Below are 22,313 nucleotides of genomic sequence, written 5' to 3'. Positions count from 1 at the left end.
CAATCGTCAAGGTCTTTCGACAGTTCCCAATGACAAGTTCCTTCGGTAGCCTTCTCGGATATCAAGCCTAGTAGCTGGTGTATAACAGGAAAGCCAACATTTTAAAAAAAGTTTTTTTTCTTTTTTTTTCTTCTGTCTGTTTTTGCTTGGCGTTTCTAGTTGTGCTCCTCCAACATCTTTGCAGCCATGGAGAGACACTCCCTGTCATCGTCGACGGCATTCTGATGACAACCGCTACATCGAAGTACGTCCTGAGTGTTTGGGTGCAGCAGTACCCATGCGTCCCTGACAACACCGAGGACAGCCCGACAACCAATGGTCTACACCGACACGCACGATGGGCGACCGAAGGCAACACCTGCACTCACGGAGGTGGAGCCGATTCGTCCCCGCAACCCAGTCTCCAACAACAATGAAGCATGGGGCTAACGTCAACCCTTCAATTATTCGTAAGGCCGATGGCGTCCCGGCGCACCACCAGAATTGTCACACCATGGATGGTGTGACGGTTCGCTCAACGAAGTGGAGCTATCGACGGTCTACCGATGCCTCGCCTATATCAACACAAAGAGATCACGGGAGCAGTGCAACGCGCCAGTGCGGCCAGCGTGAATCTGTGAAACCCTCCAATCGAGTCGGCTGGCACCGTAGTAGCTAGTCGGTCGCAACGAGATTGGTAAAAAATATTTTTGTTTTCAGGACAAGGCATGATGTTTCACCATAGAATGAAGACGAGAGAGGGTTTGCCTCGTTGATCGGCATCGTGCCTATTATACGATCCAACGAGCACCCTAGAGAACACAGGTATGGATGGACATGCCTACACTAATTTACGTTACTACAATCAATGATCTTCGGGACGATGCTCAATATCACAAACCTCGTGTCAATACCTCTCTAGGCTGCACACATGTTGATGCGCCAATTCGTTACAGAAAAAATGTGTTTTCACCAAATTAAGTTCGATCGCTTCACGTTCGAACTTTATTTGGTGAGAGGGCATTTTTAAATAATAATATTATTTTTCTAATGGCGCTCATCACTCACACAGTCTATTTATAGATATTTGAGTATTTTTTTAGTGCAGATTATATACAGAGGAAGATTTGATCGGAGCATGTAAATACATATGCCCATAAGCGCTATTAATGCAGACATGCTAATTGATCTTTGATTAATGGCTTTGTATGTGTGCATGGCAAAACTATGTGCGTGCAGATGATCATGGATGTGTATATGCATTGCAATGAAACCAAGTGCTAGTATTTCCATATTGCAGGCATTCAAAGCCAGGTCTAACGTGTCCATCGTAACCTTGGCACATACAAATACATATAAAAATGCTTCTGTACCGGCAAGCTCGCACGCGTACATACCTAAAAATCCGCAGGTATGCCTACATCGTATATGTAGATATTTGGGTATCTATGGACGGCCGACGAGCGTCTCCAAATACCCACAGTACCCAGCAGGCCAACACGATGGATTGATCAATGGAAAGAAAGCTAGCATGTTTCTTGCAGCAAGTTTACAAAGGAATTAATCGGCCCATCTACAGCAAGTCGTGCGCGTCAAGAAGGTCTATGAAAGAAAAAGGAAGGGAACCGGCAGCCATTGTATGTACGAGATTGACTTTCCGTTTCTTTGTACAGACTTGAGCGTCAAGAAAAATTATTAAAAGGAAAGAAATCGGCGGTTGTGCTCCGGTTGCCATTAATCCAACACCCATTGGCTGGCTATATATAGTCAGCGGAGGGAGGCACGTACTGGAGACAAGGCACGTACGGGAGAACGAGGCAGGAGAAGGCGCGCCCGTGGGTGGCAGCGTCAACGAGCGGGGAAGCCAGCAGCAGTTTCCCTCGAGGAAGGCGCGCGGCCGGGATACCGAGGCAGAGGGAAGGACGCGCCTCTGCGGGCGGCGTGCTCACAGATCGACACACACGTACCCTTGTCTGTCCGGCGCCGTCACCGACGCCAAGAGGACGGGCAGCAGCAAGCGGAACACGCTGGTGGCGACTCGGACATGCCGGAGCATGTGTGCAGTAACGCCGAGCATGCATCACCAGCATCGTGAGATTGAGCGTCTGTCAAGGATGCAACATGGAGTTCCATCTCTCAGGTTAGCATAATACTAAGTACATACATCTATTTCTATTGTGTACCAGGTGAGGAAACACATGCACATGCACGTACAAAACTCTACATGGATGAGTTGCCGCAGCTCCTCCTGCGATGACTCGTTTGAGCAGCACGCCCAGGAGGGAGGCACAAGAAAGGCCGTGGCGACAGCGCTGAGAACACACTGGAAAGGTCGCGCTGACGGTGGCGGCACGCTCGCCGGGCAACATGCACACGGCCTAGCGCTGTCCGTGGCGGCAGTGCATACGTACATATATATATCTTTTGTTTATGCAGGAGACCAGGAGGAGACGGCGTGACGGAACCGCAGCTCGCGACGACGTAGCCCGAGTCAAGTCCATGGTGAACAGGTCTCTCTGGTGCACAAGTCTTTGTCGTCCCGATTACGGCGAATAGGTCGGCGGTCTTTTCCAGGAGGAGACGGCGTGGCGGAACCGAAGCTCGCGACGACGTAGCCCGAGTCAAGTCCATGGTGAACAGGTCTCTCCGGTGCCAAAGTCTTTCCTGATCGCGGCGAATAGGTCCGCAGTGTTGCTTCCAGGCGAGACGGCGTGGTGCAACCAGAGCTCGCGACGATGTAGACCGAGACAAGTCCACAACGAACAGGTCTCTCCGATGCACAGGTCCATGCAGTCCCAATCATGGTGCATAGGTTGGGTGTCTTGCTTCCCGAAGGAAACGGTGTGGCGAAACCGGAGCTCGTGACGACATAGCCCGAGACAAGTCCATAACGAATAGGTCTCTCCGGTGCACAGGTCCATGGCGTTCCGATCACGGAGCACATGTCTGGTGTCTTGCTTCCCGGAGGAGACGATGTGGAGGAATCGGAGCTCACAACGATGTAGCCCGAGACCGGTCCCACCTTTGAAGGCGCACCCACCATGGCGAACAGGTCCTTGCCGTACAGGTCTCGACGTGATACTTGTCTCAGCAAACCACCGAATACGGCGTTTAGTCAAGACGAGGCACACACCATGGCGGACAGGTCCTTGACGTATAGGTTCCGGTGTACAGGTCCATGGCGTCCTCCGCGTACAGGTCACCCTTTGATGTAGCACCTGCCAAGGCGATGCGGCCTCTACGACGCTACCTTTCATCGACCCCGCGAGCCGGTGCCCTTGTCTTGGCAGACCAATCAACACGGCGTCCAGCTAATACAAGGCGACACAACCACTACGATCATCTATCCACAAGTTTGCTAGGCGGTGCGCCCTGACAAAACGGACCACCATTGATCTGGTGTACAGTCAAGTCAGGTGCACCCACCACGGTGGACAGGTCCTTGGTGTACAGGTCCATTGCGTCGTCGGCGTACATGTCTTCCTTTGGCGTAGTACCAGCCCAAGGCGACTTGATCTCTATGATGCTATCTTTCCACGACCCTGTGAGGCGGTGCCCTTTGTCAGGACGGACCGTCGAATACTCGGCGTCTTGCCGAGATGAGGCGCCAACCACACCGGCCATGCCAATGTCACTGTGTGACGGTTTTTACATCGACGCCGGTCTCCTAAACAACTTACTCCCGCGAGGCATACCCCTTGCACACCCTGACAAGTCCGCTAGGTCGTCTAGAAGTCTGAACCGAGTAGGACCCATGCAACTTCAACCCCAACTACATCATCGCCGCCAAGACCGACGAGGCGTGACGGCAAGGGCATACATGGCTAGCAGAAAGCCACGTTTTGAGCGGCGCGTGTACCGACGAGGACACGGGCTCTGACGCTGCCCATACACCACCATCATCATGCATGGAGAACGTAAGGCGAAGACGACGAAGATGACCACACGGCTTAATCGGAGGTGTCTCGCGGAGTAAGTCCAGAACTTAAAGTCTCATGACTACCACGTGATTATGACACAACTGCTTCCGGTTGCATTGAGGGGGCTTCTACCGGAAAACGTCCGATTAGCCATTGTGAAGCTATGTGCATTCCTCCATGCAATCTCTCAGAAGGTGATCGATCCAGATATCATACCAAGGCTAAGGAGTGATGTGGCGCAATGTCTTGTTAGTTTCAAGCTGGTGTTCCCACCATCCTTCTTCAATATCATGACACACGTCCTAGTTCATCTAGTCGACGCGATTGTCATTCTGGGCCCCATATTTCTACACAATATGTTCCCCTTTGAGAGGTTCATGGGAGTCCTAAAGAAATATGTGCGTAACCATGCTAGACCAGAAGGAAGCATCTCCATGGGCCCTCAAACAGAGGATGTCATTGGGTTTTGTGTTGACTTCATTCCTGGCCTTAAGAAGATAGGTCTCCCTAAATCGCGGTATGATGGGAGACTGGCTGGAAAAGGCACGCTAGGAGCAGACTCAATAATATGCAGGGACGGGCATTCTTGGTCTCAAGCACACTACACAGTTCTGCAGAACTCTACCTTGGTGACCCCGTATGTCGATGAACACAAGAACAGTCTGCGCTCCAAACACCCAGAGCAGTATGACGACTGGATTACATGTGAACACATCATGACTTTCAGCAGTTGGTTGGAAACACGTCTCAGAGGTGACAACACTGTTTGTGATGAGCTGTACTCATTGTCTAGGGGACCATCTTCGACTGTATTGACTTACAAAGGATACGAGATAAATGAGAATACATTTTACACGATCGCCCAAGATCAAAAGAGCACCAACCAAAACAGCGGTGTCCGCTTTGATGCAGCAACCGAGAGGGGAAAGGACACATATTATGGTTACATAATGGACATATGGGAACTTGACTACGGACATGATTTTAAGGTCCCTTTGTTTAAGTGCAAATGGGTCAATCTGTCAGGAGGCGGGGTACAGGTAGACCCATGGTACGGAATGACAACAGTGAATCTGAACAATCTTGGGTACACTGACGAACCGTTCGTCCTAGCCAATGATGTGGCACAGGTTATCTATGTGAAGGACATGTCAACCAAACCGAGAAAAAGAAAAGATAAGGAAGCGAATACATCATACGATGAGCTAAAGCGCCACATAATTCTTTCAGGAAAAAGGGACATTGTGGGAGTGGAGGGCAAGACAGACATGTCTGAAGATTATGAAAAGTTTCATGAAATTTCTCCATTCAAAGTCAAGGCTGACCCAAGCATCCTAATAAACCTTGAACATTATCCATGGTTACGGCGCAATAAGCAAAGCACACAAGCGAAAAAAAGTGAAGACTTTCTCTCCACAACTATTATGATGATACCATGCCAACTTTCAACCTTTTCGTAGTTCATTTGAAATGCATGTTGTAACAGACGAGTTTCCGTATGAAATCCTGATACTTCGAAACAGATTATCTGTTTTGTACACGAAGTGCATCCAGTTTTTGCCGTAACCCTCTCTACTTTCTTGCACATGCTATGTGGGTGAAATGATGATACCATGCCAACTTTCAACCTTTTCAGAGTTCATTTGTAGTGCTTTTCAATTTCAGGGTCTTATAGCTCAAAATAATCAGTAAATGCATGGAAAATAACAAATGAAGTCAGAACGGGTTGAAAATTGATGATGTGACTTTGAATGGTGCATTTTGAACACAAAAAAACTATGGAGTTCAAATAAGTTCTAAAAAATGAAATCCCTGTGTAAGAGACGAGTTTCCTTATGAAACCCTGATACTTCGAAAGAGATTCTCCGTTTTGTACACGAAGTGCATCCAGTTTTTGCCGTAACCCTGTCTACTTTCTTGCACATGCTATGTGGGTGAAATGATGATACCATGCAAACTTTCAACCTTTTCAGAGTTCATTTGTAGTGCTTTTCAATTTCAGGTTCTTATAGCTCAAAATAATCAGTAAAATAACAAATATCATAAAATAAAATAAATAAGTAATTAGAAACATAATAAAATAAAATTTAATAAAATATATAAGTAGAAACAAAATAAAATAAAATAAAATAAACTTTAATAATATAAATAAAATTTAGGAAACTAAAATTATCAATGTATTTTCTATTCAAAATATTATAAGAAATCTCTAGTATTATTGAAACTAAAATTATATAAAATTGATGCAACTAAAATTATCAAAGTTTTTTCTGTTCAAAATCATTAAAAGCAAAAAGAAAATTTATAAAGAAATTTTTTTTTATAAACTTTAACAGCAAAAGGAATTATCATAAAATAAAATAAATAAGTAATTAGAAACAAAATAAAATAAATAAGTATTTTGTTGTAAGTAGAAACAAAATCAAATAAATAAAGCAAAAAAGAAAAGAAATAAACTGGGAAAAAATAAAAAAATGCCACCTACTGGGCCACCACGGCCTGAATACGACTAGAAACCCATCCATGGGCCAGGATTCAGGCTTGCAGAAGGCCCATCAGGCCCACAGACATGGCAGTGCGAGATTAAGCCCAGGGGCCTGCAATTCAGAGCAGTTGAATGGAGATGGCGGGGCAGGGCTTATAAACAGGTCCTGCCGCTCCACGGCTAGCGAGGTGGGACTAAACATCCCACCGCACCGCGGCTTTGGCAGGCGCAGGCCTTTGGTCCCGGTTGTTAGCACCAACCGGGGCTATAGGGGGGCATTGGTCCCGGTTGGCGCCACGAACCGGGACCAAAGCCCCCCTTTAGTCCCGGTTGGTGCCACCAACCGGGACAAAAGGCCTCAGCCTCCCGCCCTTTGGGCTGCTGAAAAGAGGCATTTGGTCCCGCTTGGTGGCACCAACAGGGACTAAAGGGGGGCTTTGGTCCCGGTTGTTGCCACGAACCGGGACTAAATCCTTTCCTATATAAGCCAGCACTTAGCATTTTTCAGATTACATCGCCAGTTGCCGCCCGACTACGCCGAGACCTCCTCGACGCCGCCAGGCTGCCCTGCCACCATCGCCGTCACCCGTGCCCCCGAACCCACGCCGACGCCGTCCGCCGCCCCCGAGCCAACGCTGTCGCCCTCCGCCTCCCCCGAGCGCGCCCGGCCGCACCCCTGCGCCCCGACCCTCCCCCACCGTCGCAGTCGTCGCTGGCCACGCCCTGCCCCGGCCCGCGCCACCCACTGTGGCCGTCGCCGATGCCCTCGCCGCCCCTGCTGTCGCCCTCGCTGGCCGCCCCCGATGTGTGCCTCCGCCGCTTCTTCATTTTTTCAGTGTTTTTTTTCATATAATGTGTATTATTTTTTTGTTCATTGCATTTTTTTCATATATATAATGTATATATGTATGTGGTAGCTATATGGTGAATGGACGTGGCTATGTATGTATGTATATAATCTTCATAGCATTTTTTTGTTTATATATGTTTTTTCATATATATATATATATTAATTTTTTTTGTTCTTCGATCTTCTCCTCTATTAATCCTTCCTTCTTCTCCTTTTTTTTCTTCTTCTTCCGGACACCATGGAGGTGGTTAATTAGTAGTTGAACTAGTTAAACTAGTTTATATATAGTAAATGCTTAATTAGTAGTTGAACTAGTTGATTTAAAAAAACTAATTTATTTATAGTAAGTGGTTAATTAATTAGTACTTGAACTAGTTGATTTAATAAAACTACTTTATTTTACTATATATAGAAGTAGTTTATTTTTAGTAAGTACTACTTTATTCTATTTATAGTAAGTACTTAGTAGTTGAACTACTTGATTTAATAGAACTAGTTTATTTTTTTAGTTAAAGCAATTATTCTATTTTTAGCAAGAAAATTAATATAACTAGTTTATTTTTTTAGTTAAAGCAATTATTCCCGCATCGACGTCAACGATGCCTATCCCGCATCCTCGTCGTCGACTCGGCGGAGGAGGCCGGCTTGATCAGAGAGGCCATGTCCGGGACTGGGCTCCACTGGGATGGTTTTGGGATGTGCTACCTTCCGGGGGGCGTAGGTTGGCGAGGAGCCAGCCCATCGTTGACCCGATCCTTGTTTGGTGGCGGTCGCTTGGGCCTGTGACGGTGCCGAGGCTTCCGGACACCGCGGAGGTGGTACGTCACCATGTCAGCGAGGAGGACGAGCACGTCCGTCGCTACATGGTTGCGTTGGAGGGCAGGTTCGACAATAACTGGCAGGTAATTTAGGGATCTCACTGGAGTGATCCTGTGATGGTTCCTTCTCTTTGGGTGTCCACCGCCCGTGCCGATACCCGTCGGGCGCTACGGTTCTAGTTGTACTAGCGATGTTATATGTATGATAGTATTCGAGGTGTATTTGTGATAATATTTGACGATGTACGGACGCAAGAGATGATGTAGTTTTGCTTATAATTGAATGCATCCTAATTTTAATACTACTTTATTTTGCGATTTGATTTTGCTTATTGAATGCTCAAATTGGAAAACTACTCCTACTTTGAATGCTAAAATTGCAGAGCACTATGCAAGGCGTATGCATATGATTAGTTGATAGCTTATAGGGTTTTTGTTTTTGCAGAAATCTAGGAGCCCCCCTCCATCATCCCCGCCGTCGTCCCCGTCACCGACCCCCTCCGACCTCGACGTGAGACCAGCCAAATCATTTTTTAGAAAGATAATTAAACGATATTTCAGGTTGACTTTAAGTCTGTCGAGTCTCCACAATATATGAGAGGACGAAGAAGCCCGACTATTGTCATGGGGTTCGTTTCTCCTTCTTGAAAGTGCGTTATATCGACTAGAGGGGGGTGAATAGGCGATTTTTATGGAAGTCTTCAAAACATGGGAGTTTTGAAGACAAACAATAGAAATGAACCTATAACCATGCAGCGGAAGGTAGACTACCCTAGACAAGCCACAGTCAAGTATTCATTGAAGTGAAAGCACAAAGACTAACAGCAGCTAGGCAGTACGGATCAGGATGGAAGATAATATGAAACCAATCTGAACAAACAGTCACACAGTGAAGACAAATGGACAATGCAAATAGGCACTGACTTCACAAGGGCCAACTGTAAATAAAGAGATGGGAAGGATAGAACCAGTGAGCTTGGTGAAGACAAAGGTTTGGTAGACCAGTTCCAACTGCGGTGACAGTTGTACATCTGGTTAGGGCGGATAGGTATTTAAACCTGAGGACACACAGTTCCGGACACCAAGTCCTGAACACGCAGCTCAGGACACTCAGTCCTCACCGTATTCCCCTTGAGCTAAGGTCACACAGACCTCGCCCAATCACTCTGGTAAGTCTTCAAGGTAGACTTCCAAACCTTCACAGACTTCATTCACCGACGATCCACAATGACTCTTGGATGCTCAGAACGCGACGCCTAACCGGCTCGAGGATTCACAGTCCTCAAGTGTAATAAGTCTTCATATCACACAAACAGGAAGACTTCAGTGATTCCTAACACTCTTTGGCTCTGGGTGTTCAGGGCTTTATCCTCGCAAGGAATTCTCTCTCAAAGGCTTCGAGGTGGGTTGCTCTCAAACGACAAAAGCCGTACTCTAACTCTGAGCAGCCAACCATTTATCGTTGTAGGGGGTGGGCTATTTATAGCCACTGGGCAACCCGACCTGGTTTGTCCGAAATGACCCTTGGTCACTAAGGAACTGACACGTTTTCCAACGGTCAGATTTCAAACACACACGGCAACTTTACTTGGACTACAAGCAAAGCTGACTTATCCAACTCTGGACAAGATTTTCTCTCATAGTCTTCACTTGGAGACATAGGATTTTGGTTAAGCATCACTTCAGTCATTCTGACTGGTTCTCTTGGACCCCACTTAACAGTACAATGGTTCCTATGACTCAACAAAGAAAAACACAGAACGACGAAACTGCTAAGTCTTCGCGCTCCATAGTCTTCACGCGATGTCTTCTCTTATCATAGTCTTCAATGTGAATGTCTTTACATACCACCTCTGACTTCAATGTCTTCATACATTTTTAGGGGTCATCTCTGGTAGGAAAACTGAATCAATGAGGGACCTCTACCTGTGTTATCCTGCAATTCTCACAAACACATTAGTCCCTCAACTAGGTTTGTCGTCAATACTCCAAAACCAACTAGGGGTGGCACTAGATGCACTTACACTTCTTCTCCGGGTGCTAGACCTTTGTTATGCACTAGGGGAAGAAGGAGTAATGACCATCACTGAAGGTCGCAAATGTCAGAGAGGAATCAGTGAGGGAGAGTTCCACCATATATATATGAGAGGACGAAGAATCCCGACTGTTGTCGTGGGGGTCGCTTCTCCTTTGTTCCCGTATGCTAGACATTTTGGTGTAATGCACTCTGGGACAAAGTGAGGAGCGACCATCACCGAGAGTCGAATATATACACCACGTGAGCTGAAAGTTTTCAACAAAAGACTCGACAGACCGATAGTCAACCCTTGATGAATAATAATGATCTAATTTAGTTTTTGTAGTACATATATTTAATTGTACAAGTTTAATCTTTGAATATATGAACATAGGAAATGTCATCATCAGACGACGGAAGTCTCCTAGGGAGTGGAGCTGGTGCCACGACGATCGAGCTCTGTGCGACATGCCTCACCTGGACGATGATCGGTGCTTCGGCATTAAGCTCGAGGAGACCTTCGATGTTGAAACGGTATGCAACGATGACAAGTGTTTTTTCGAAATTAAGCATGACTACAACTATTTCAACATGTAATTCTCATATTTTACAATTCGAGTAGCTTATCCCATGCCATGCAAGGCGCTATGTCTTGGAGAGGATGAGTTTTGAACACCATGAAAGTTTTGAAACAAAGAAAATTAACCTAAGGACTCATCATGATGTGGATTTTGAGGTAAAGCTGTACAATTCTGAGAGCGTAACCCATTTTGGTTGCAAAAAATGGGAAGCACTTTGCAAGATGTATGGTTGTGATGAGGGTATGCTTGCCACCATGGATCTTGGTGATCCCGAAATTGAGCAAGACAATATGGACATTTGGGTCCTTGTTGATATGCCTCCAATTCTACTGCTATGTGAGTTTAGTTTCTCAAACATAGTTATTAGCTAATTTATATTGTTTATTTCAAAATAGTTGACAGCTTATTTCCATTGACAGCTTATTTTCATTCTTCAAAGAATGTGTGGGAGATGGTAGACAAAACCCACTACACCGATGGCTCCGAATTAACTTACAAGGAGAAAAATCATCTGGTCGGATTTTGTACTGACATTGAGAATTACAATATCTACAATCAAACTCCTCAACATTATGGTCAATACGTGCCACTAATGCATGTGTTGAACTACGGTAACTAGCATGGAGATACCCTGGTAAGATTTTTTACTGTTACGACATTGGTGCATCTTTTGCATACTTCTAAAACTAGTACATCATTGCTAACTATGAAGTTATTACTATGTTTTTCAACAGATAATCCCAGAGAATTGTGTGCCTCATTTGATGTATCAGAAAGGTAGCCTTAATGTTTTGAACATACATCCAGGTCATCCTACGAATCTCAACTGTCCATACCAGATTTCTAAAAGGAATGGAGACATGCAAATCAAAGGATGGAAAAAATGTATGGACAGTCGTAAGGAGGTTCTTGGAAGCAAAAGGAAGTGAAGCGCAAGAATTGGAGACATGATGATCTCCACTCTCCATAATGGAGAGTCAGGGTCTATATTGTTTTATGCTATTTTACCTTAAATAGGGTATTTAGGTCCTACCTAATACTGCTGATCATGTGCTACGAACAATTAAGTAGGGTTGGTTCGATGACTATGAGGATGATGATCGTATGACTTGTTATTAATAACGAGTAGATGTTGTATGATGATGATTAGTAGACTTGTTATTATATATGATGATGCATGATGCGAACAAAAACAGTTATTATATATCAGCGGGTGAAATGAACATGGATTGGATTGAAGTGAAGGCAACATGCATGTGGTGCATGTCGAAAGTAGTACAATCCAAACTTGATCAAGTTAGGATTAGTATTACTTTCGACATGCACCACATGTTGCCTCACTTCAATCTAAGTCATGTTTAGGCATAGCAGTAGCAGTGGCACGAAGATAAGAGAGGATACATCTCTCTATTAGCTACCTATACCAACCTAAATTAACCCCCAAAACCCCTAAACCACCTCCTTTCAAAAAAAACCAGCCCGTGAAATGCTGACGCATGGAAGCTTATTGGTCCTGGTTGGCGCTACCAACCGGGACCAAAGGCTATCGTGCCTGGGCTTGCCGGAGCGGCCACATGGAGTAGGACATTAGTAACGACCCTTTAGTCCCGGTTCCCCATCCGAGACAGATGGGCCTTATGAACCGGGACAAATGGCCCTTTTTCTACTAGTGCTAGTATTTGTTATGTTCTAAGATGGATGTTTCTATGATTTTGCTATGGTTAATGCTTGTCACTAGGGCCCGAGTGCCATGATTTCAGCTAAACCTATTATGTTTTCATGAATATATGTGAGTTCTTGATCCTATCTTGCAAGTCAATAGTCACCTACTATGTGTTATGATCCGGCAACCCCGAAGTGACAAAAATCGGGACCACTCCCGGTGATCACCGTAGTTTGAGGAGTTCATGTATTCACTAAGTGTTAATGCTTTGGTCCGGTACTCTATTAAAAGGAGGCCTTAATATCCCTTAGTTTCCACTAGTACCCCGCTGCCACGGGAGGGTAGTAAAAAGATGTCATGCAAGTTCTTTTCCATAAGCACGTATGACTATATTCGGAATACATGCCTACATTACATCGATGAACTGGAGCTAGTTCTGTGTCACCCTATGTTATAACTATTGCATGAGGAATCGCATCCAACATAATTATCCATCATTGATCCATTGCCTACGAGCTTTTCACATATTGATCTTTGCTTAGTTACTTTTCCGTTGCCACTGTTACGATTGCTATAAAAACTACCACTGTTATGTTTGCCACCGTTATCGTTACTTCCATACTACTTTGCTACTAAATACTTTGCTGCATATATTAAGTCTTTCAGGTGTGGTTCAATTGAAAACTCAACTACTAATACTTGAGAATATTCTTTGGCTCCCCTTGTGTCGAATCAATAAATTTGGGTTGAATACTCTACCCTCGAAAACTGTTGTGATCCCCTATACTTGTGGGTTATCAGTTGGTTAGAGATCCATCAATGACCCCCCACCTTGTCCTAGTTGCCCCTGCTTTATGTTCGATGACTCGATCAACGTGATTGACGGCTAGGCCCCGACACCGCACATCACCCCTTTAGTTGTACGACTCTGCAGAGTTACTATCGAGTGTCGAGGGTGATACCTCATCAGCACTTCTGATGTTAACACTGTAGTGTAGCTATTCAGTCATGGTCATCAAGGGTGATTCCTCCTTGACCACTCCCGACAATGACTCTGTTGTGCAACCCCTCAAGTGTGGACCAACGAGGGTGATTCCTCCAAGTCCACCTTGATGGTTACATCGAGTGGGAATCCATCGAGGGTGATTCCTCAGGTTTCCCCTTGCTGTTTTAGACACACGGTTACTTTGACTTACCCTACAAAGCCTTGATGACATCGGGTCGGCCCCGAGGGGTACCCGCGACTGATGTGATGTCGGGTTGATCTGGAGGATACTCGCAAGTTTTCCACGCGGTGCGGCCGGGCATTCTTAGCCCTTGCCGCAAGTCCGTGAGACGGGGCGACGGGACCACATATCGTGGATCATTGATCGTTACCACACTATCAAGACACTAACGGTTTGGATATTTGATCCGAGTAGGCCTTTGGCCTTTTTCACACTAACCACCATGTGGGAATAAGTACGGGCACTCTGCGTTGTATGTATCAGCCGAAGGCTCAACGGACGTCAGCGATAGAGAGGCGCACGCCAGGTTGGACTGGAACGCCTCTACTTGTATACGGGAGGCTAGGTCTGCTCACCGGCCACGTAAGCAACATGGAGGATTGCAAAGGGCGATGGCCCATGACCCCTTCTCATTTAGGATGTAGACTGGCGTGCTGGCCTCTTTGTTGAGTCTGGGTAGGACTGTCGTATGTTGATCGGCCGAGGCCGGTCATGACCTGATGGTGTGTCCGGCCGGATTTGATCGAGCATGTTGGGTAAGTTGGTGCACCCTAGCAGGGAAGAAAACATCTATCGATAGCCTGTCCTACACTAACTGACGCTCGGAGTTGTATCCTGATCGATACAACTAGAACTGGATACTTGATGCTGAGGCATGTAATGGATATTGATGGCTCCGGGATTGTTTCCTCGCAGGGAGTCGAGGAAGTGATATCTGGGCGCTAATGTTACAACATGTTTGCTAAATATAAACTGCTATTCTATACTCTTCTGAATGCTGCAAGATGCTTGGAGCTGCTTGAAGATGCTAGTCTTCGATAGGCTAGGCTTTCCCCTTCTCTTTTGGCATTCTGCACTTTAGTCCACAAATACAGCCCATTCCTTTGATATAGATGCATACTTAGTTTAGATCTGATGTAAGTCTTGCGAGTACTTTGGATGAGTACTCACGGTAGCTTTGCTACCTATTTCCCCCCCATACCCGACTGTTGTGACTAGATGACGGATCCCAGGAGCCAGACGACACCACTGATGACTACTACTACCCCGAGGGTGCCTACTACTACGTGACGGCCGCTAACGACCTGGAGTGGTTAGGAGGCTCCCAGGCAGGAGGCCTTGCCTTTTCGATCATTGTTGCTTTTGTGCTAGCCTTCTTAAGGCAGACTTGTTTAACTTATGTCTGTACTCAGATATTGTTGCTTCGCTGACTCTTGTGTATTCAAGCTTATGTATTCGAGCCCTCGAGGCCCCTGGCTTGTAATATAAAAGCTTGTAATATTTTAATTTGTGTCTAGAGTTGTATTGTGATATCTTCCCATGAGTCCTTGATCTTGATCGTACACATTTGCGTGTATGATTAGTGTACGATTTAATCGGGGGCGTCACACATATGAAGTAACTCTTTTGCGGTGTGTTTGTTGGGATCGATGAACTTTGAGTTTATGATCAGATCTATCTTTTTATATCCATGAAAGTATTTGAGTTTCTTTGATCTCTTTTATGCATGATTTCTTATAGCCTCGTATTTCTTCTCCGATATTTGGACTTTGTTTGGCCAACTTGATCTATTTATCCTGCAATGGGAAGAGGTGCTTTGTAGTGGGTTCAATCTTACGGTGCTTGATCCCAGTGACAGAAGGGGAACCGACACGTATGTATCGTTGCTACTAAGGATAAAATGATGGGGTCTATCTAGAGATAGATGTTGTCTACATCATGTCATCGTTCTTATTGCATTACTCCGTTTCTCCATGAACTTAATACACTAGATGCATGCTGGATAGCGGTCGATGTGTGGAGTAATAGTAGTAGATGCAGCCAGGAGTCGGTCTACTAATCTTGGACGTGATGCCTATGTAATGATCATTGTCTGGATATCGTCATGAGTATTCGAAGTTCTATCAATTGCCTAACAATAATTTGTTCACCCACCGTTTGCTAATTTTCTCGAGAGAAGCCACTAGTGAAACATACGGCCCCGAGGTCTCTTTCTCATATATTTGGCTTCATGATCTACTTTTCCTTTTCTTTTATTTTCAAATCTACTAAAACAAAAATACAAAAATACCTTGATGCAATTCATTTTATTTGGCGTTCGATCTATCAATATTTACAACTCTCTCACATCCGTTGGCCAATTTCTAGCACCGTTACCCGAAAAGGATTGACAACCCCTTTTACACGTCGGGTTGCGAGTATTTGTTATTTGTGTGCAGGTGCTGTTTACAATGTGTTGCTTCGTTCTCCTACTGGTTCGATAACCTTGGTTTTATATCCGAGGGAAATACCTACCGCCGCTATGCTGCACCATCCCTTCCTCTTTGGGGAAATACCTACGTAGCATCAAGCGACATCAAAAGGAACTCTCCCTCGACACTTTGCCAATCAAGAGTTCGAGGGACGTCATCGAGCTGAACGTGTGCTGAACTCGGAGGTGCCGTATGTTCGATACTTGATCGGTTGAATCGAGAAGACGATAGACTACATCAACCGCGTTAAACTAACGCTTCCTCTTTCGCTCTACGAGGGTACGTGGACACACTCTCCCTCTCTCATTGCTATGCATCTCCTAGATAGATCTTGTGTGATTGTAGGGATTCTTTTGAAATTGCATGCTACGTTCCCCAGCAAAAGGTGCTAACTAAGTGTGCAAGCTCCAGCGATCCATCTATGGATTGGTGCAGGCATCTCGGAGTTGGAATATATGCTTTGATGAGGTGATCAAAGCATATGGTTTTATACAGACTTATGATGAAGATTGTATTTACAAGGAAGTGAGTGGGAGCTCTGTAGCATTTCTGATATTATATGTGGATGACATATTGTCAGTTGGAAATGATATAGAATTTCTGGATAGCATAAAAGGATACTTGAATAAGAATTTTTCAATGGAAGACCTCGGTGAAGCTACTTATATATTGGGCATCAAGATCTATAGGGATAGATCGAGATGCTTAATTGGACTTTCACAAAGCACATACCTTGACAAGATTTTGAAGAAGTTTAAAATGGATCAGTCAAAGAAAGGGTTCTTTCCATTGTTGCAAGGTGTGAAGTTGAGTAAGACTCAAAGCACGACCATGACAGAAGATAGAGAGAGAATGAAAGTCATTCCCTATGCCTTAGCCATAGGTTCTATAAAGTATGCCATGCTGTGTACCAGACCCATTGTGTGACTTGCCATGAGTTTGACAAGGGGGTACAATAGTGATCCAGGAGTTTAGATCACTGGACAGAGGCCATTGTCCTTAGAGAACTAAGGAAATATTTTCTCGGTTATGGAGGTGATAAAGAGTTCATCGTAAAGAGTTACATCGATGCAAGCTTTGACACCGATTCGGATGACTATGAATATCAATTTGGATACATATTGAAAGTGGGAGCAATTAGCTAAGAATAGCTCCATGCAGAGTGTTGTAGACATAGAAATTTGCAAAATACATACAAATCTGAATGTGTCAGACCCGTTGACTAAACTTCTCTCACAAGCAAAACGTTGTCACACCTTAATGCTCTTTGGGTGTTAATCATATGTCGATGTGAACTAGATTATTGACTCTAGTAAACTCTTTGGGTATTGGTCACATGGCGATGTCAACTATGGGTGTTAAATCACATGGTGATGTGAGCTAGATTATATTGACTCTAGTGCAAGTTGGAGACTGAAGGAAATATGCCCTAGAGGCAATAATAAAGCTGTTATTTTATATTATATTTCCTTATTCATGATAAAAGTTTATTATTCATGCTAGAATTGTATTGATCGGAAACTTAAATACATGTGTGAATACATAAACAAATACCGTGTCCCTAGTAAGCCTCTACTAGACTAGCTCGTTGATCAAAGATGGTTAAGCTTTCCTAACCATAGACATGTTTTCTCGTTTGATAATGGGATCACATCATTAGGAGAATGGTGTGATGGACAAGACCCATCCGTTAGCTTAGCATATTGATCGTTCAGTTTATTGCTATTGGTTTCTTCATGTCAAATACTTATTCCTTCGACTATGAGATTATGCAACTCCCAGATACCAGAGGAATACCTTGTGTGCTATCAATCATCACAACATAACTGGGTGATCATAAAGATGATCTACAGGTATGTCCGAAGGTGTTTGTTGAGTTGGCATAGACTGAGATTAGGATTTGTCACTCCGAGTATCAGAGAGGTATCTCTGGGGCCTCTCGGTAATACACATCATAAGCTTGCAAGCAAATGACTAAGGAGTTAGTCATAAGGTGATGTATTACGGAACGAGTAAAGAGACTTGTCGGTAATGAGATTGAACTAGGTATCAAGATACCCACGATTGAATCATGGGCAAGTAACATACTGATGGACTAAGGGAATTACGTATGTTGTCATAACGGTTTGACCGATAAAGATCTTCATAGAATATGTAGGAGATAATATGGACATTCAGGTTCCGCTATTGGTTATTGACCGGAGAGGTGTCTCGGTCATGTCTACATAGTTCTCGAACCCGTAGGGTCCGCACGCCTAACGTTCGTTGACGATATAGTGCTATATGTTTTGGTGACTGAATGTTGTTCGGAGTCCCGGATGAGATCACAGACATGATGAGGAGTCTCTAAATGGTCGAGAGGTAAATATTGATATATAGGACGATGGTATTTGGACACTGGAATTGTTTCGGGACGTACCGGGAAGGAATCGGGTCACCGGAAGGGGTTCCGGGCACCCCCCTCCCCCCGCCCCGACAAGATCTGGGTCTTATGGGCCAAAGGAGGGGACAGACCAGCCCACAATGGGGCCGGTGCGCCCCCTCCCTTGTTTGGCCAGCCCAAGGGAAGGAAAAGGGCGAGAGCTAGCCCCTCCTGCCTTTCCTTCTCATGGGAGAAAGGAAGGAGGGGGGTGCCACCCTCCCCTGCCTTTGCCCGCACTCCAAATAAGGAAAGGGAGGGGCACGGCTTGGGAGGGACCCCAAGTTGGATTCCTCCTACTTGGGCGCCTCCTTTGGCTGCTCCTCCCTCCCTCCCACCTATATATATATATATGTGGAAGGAGGTGCCTAGCACACAATAGACAATTGCCTAGCCGTGTGCGGTGCCCCCCTCCAACGTTTACACCCCCGCTCATATTTTCATAGTGCTTAGGCGAAGCACTGCGGAGACCACCTTACCATCACCGTCACAACGCCGTCGTGCTGTCGGAACTCATCTAGTACCTCGCCGTCTTGCTGGATCAAGAAGGCGGAGGACGTCACCGAGCGGAACATGTGCAGAACGGAAGGTGCCGTATGTTCGGTACTTGATCGGTTGGAGCACGAAGAAGTTCGACTACATCAACCGCGTTGTTAAATGCTTCCGCTTATGGTCTACGAGGGTATGTAGACACACTCTTCCCCTCTCGTTGCTATGCATCTCCATGGATAGATCATGGCGTGTGCGTATATTTTTTTTGTTTTTCGATGCAATAATTCCCAAAAGGAGCCCCCCTCTAGTACTTCTTTGGCCCAATAGGTGTCTTCTGGTTCAGAAAAAAATTTCAAAAAGTTTCGCTGCGTTTGGACTCTGTTTGGTATTGATTTTCTGCGAAGTAAGAAACATGCAAAAAACAACAACTGGCACTAGGCACTATGTCAACAGGTTAGTCCCAAAAAATGATATAAAATTACTATAAAATTATTGTAAAACATCCAAGATTGACAATATAACAGCATGGGACAATCAAAAATTATAGATATGTTGAAGATGTACCAGAATATAAAGGAATTTTTACTCAGAGAGGGGCAGGAAGAAGACGTGGCATTAGTTTTGCCAACTCAGCCCGACCGGTGGGTTTGGCCGATTATTGACGTCATCAAACCATTTAACATTTATCTCATTATTTTGGTGCGGTACAAAGCGTCATGTTTTATAAATGATTGTTTTTCAAAGTTATGACGCTAAAGCGGTGGTTTTATGCATTTTAGTCAAGGAACGAACACTGAAGAGGAATACATTAACGGAAGCACACAAAGACTCGCCAGGCTGTGATTTACTTAGGATGTGGAGTGGCCAGATGTACTGCTCCACCAACTGAGACAGTAGTGATAGAAACGTCAACCCCTTAGCAGGGACTGGCTGAGCTTTGCTGCTCCTGCAGAGAGGAGAGGAAGGGGAGGGGATACGGATGTCACATCACAATATCAAATCAAGCTACTCATAAAGCAAATCAAGAGATAGGGAGAAGGAGAAGAGATGCTCACGCTCTTGTTTGGATTAGGCTTATGGCCTTATGGGCTTGATGGCAGCGGCAAGGAGGCGGGTGAGGCAGTCGGCCTCAACGTGGGACGAACACTCCTGGGGGCCCTTGTAGCAGAGGAAGATGCGTCACTCGTGGATGTCTGCCGTTCCCCCAGCTTCTCCTTCCCGAGCTCCTCACGTAGGTTCCAGATCGGGTGCCGCTGCGGGGATGACTGCTTCTGGCATGAGGAGGGCCGAGAGCAGAGCCATGGCGTGCACACAAGCTGATTCGGTTGCACAACTCAATGTTCTTGGTGGGCAGCGATTGAACCCCTGCTCCGCCTCGTCACATCGCCATGGGAGGTGTCCAAGGGGAGCAACACCGGCGGACTTACGCGAGCAGACCACTGGTCAGAGGCGGATGAGTGCCCTCACACGGAGATTGTCGTCCAGCTGCCACACCACGAGGATTGGCAAAAGATTTATGATGGAGAAGAAACTAAAGTGTACTCCCCTGTTTTTTTAGTCTGCATATAAGATTTGGTCAAAGTCAAACTCGATTAACTTTGACTAAGTTTATAGAAAAATATATCAAGATTCACAATATGAAATCAATATGGTTAGATGCATCATGAAATTGATTTTCATACCGTATAGCTTTAGTATTGTAGATGTTGATAATTTTTCCTACAAAATTGGTCAAACTTAACAAAGTTTAACTTTGATCAAATCTTATATACAGACTAAAAATAAACGGAGGGAGTACAAGGAAGCGGTCAAATCGAGCGCTTTGATGGTTGATCAATCGGGGAAAGGAAGCGGAAATTGGTCCTTTTCCACGACCGTGACTGTAGGGGGAATCAGATCGATTGGATGTTCTTTGCAAAATGAAGGATGACGTGACACAAATCTCATGCGGACAGTGTGCATGTTCAGAAAATTGGTAGTAGCGGGGATCACCTTCTTAAGAATGTAAGATTTGCTGCGGTCTGCTTTTCTCTAGACACAATGAAAATGAGACATCTGAGGTAATTTGAGTTATTCCACACATTTCAGACAGAAACTATGGTTACATGGAAGTAGTTTTAAAATGTTGATAAAGTATTATGTGGACTAGCAAAATTGTGATTCAGTGATTTTTTTAATGATGGACTAGAAGTTTGAACTCACAATTATTTTTTTGAATTGGAAATTTCTTCTGTTTATATTAAAGTTGTATCAAGTTCTGAATTTAATTAAATAGTTTAAAAATTCATACGGATTTTAGAAAAATTCTATAAGTTAGAACATCTGTGTAATTGTGTTTATGTATGGATGTGTATGTCATACTGAAATTAGATTTTTTTGAATTCTCATTGATGAAATTGTATTCATGTGAACTGTCATGCTGAAATTACATGGGTAGTGTTTGCCAGTTTTTCAGTAAATAAATATGCTTCATGCTGCCACATGTAGAAATAAGCAGCTTGTTGTGAAGTCACTTGCTTATATGCCATGAGAGCTGACCTCTCTTTGTACACACAATTTTTTTCACACCTTTGGTTGTTGATTCAACATCTTGCAACTGGTATGAACTTGTGTTTATGCGGTGGCATATAAGCCAAGTGTGTTTGTTTGATGTCAGCCACTACAGTAGAGCACCTTTTTTGATCTTTAGGAGTTAAATACATATCTATATCAAACTCAAAAAATATGAACTCAAAATTTGGTTTTAAATTTTGTCCGAATTTGTTTCGTTATTCTGTGGTTACCGTGGTAACCAAGAATTTCGGTGCCCCTCGATAAAAAAGGTTCACTTAGGATCCAAAACCTTGATGGCGATTCAGCAAACCGGGTGTTTGTTGAGTACAAATAAGAAAATTTCTTTAATATAATAGTAATACTTAACCCCATGCATGTAGTGTTCTGTAGTTTGGTCCTTTTTACTATCGTCTGCTGGTATCATACACCAATTATTATCATGGATTCACTGGTCTAAAAGAGAAATTAAGATGCATTGGGACATCACACTATGTCCTCCAGAGTGCTATGCCAGGCTCATGACGAAAACACACTAGAAGTGTTCGGTACGGTTTGGGCGTCCGTTGTGGAAATGCCCTCTACTCGCAGCTATGCAGCATGTACACCGAAAATTTGCAGGTGCACGTACATGCAAGTCCTGCCCGCTCGTTTTGCTTCGTGATTCACACAATAGTTCAGTCTGGCACGAGGGTTTGAAGTTTCAGAGTTGAAATTTACTGTTTTTGCATGTAAAACTGCCAAGTTTGAAAAGTTTCAGAGATATAACTTTAAGCGATGTTTTTGTCGATCGTAGACACAAAATAATTGATTTTTATTGGTTGCTCGTACTAAGTTTCAATATTGAAATTTATTTTAAAGGTCATCAAAATATAATCAAAATGCATCTTATTTGAAACCGCTGGTCACGAGAAACAAAAATATAAAAACAAAACTTTAATTTAAAATTTTCGTTTAAAAGGTATAAAACTTTGAAAATCAAAATCCAAAATAAAAAGCGGACACCGGGAACATGGGTGACCTGCATTTGCTTGTCCAAATCCTCGTCCGCATGTACATTG

This window comes from Triticum urartu, chromosome 5A (assembly GCF_056163025.1).
Source record: "Triticum urartu cultivar PI428250 chromosome 5A, HENAU_Tu73, whole genome shotgun sequence".
Classification (NCBI taxonomy): domain Eukaryota; kingdom Viridiplantae; phylum Streptophyta; class Magnoliopsida; order Poales; family Poaceae; genus Triticum; species Triticum urartu.
Note: the sequence above shows the minus strand (reverse complement) of the source record.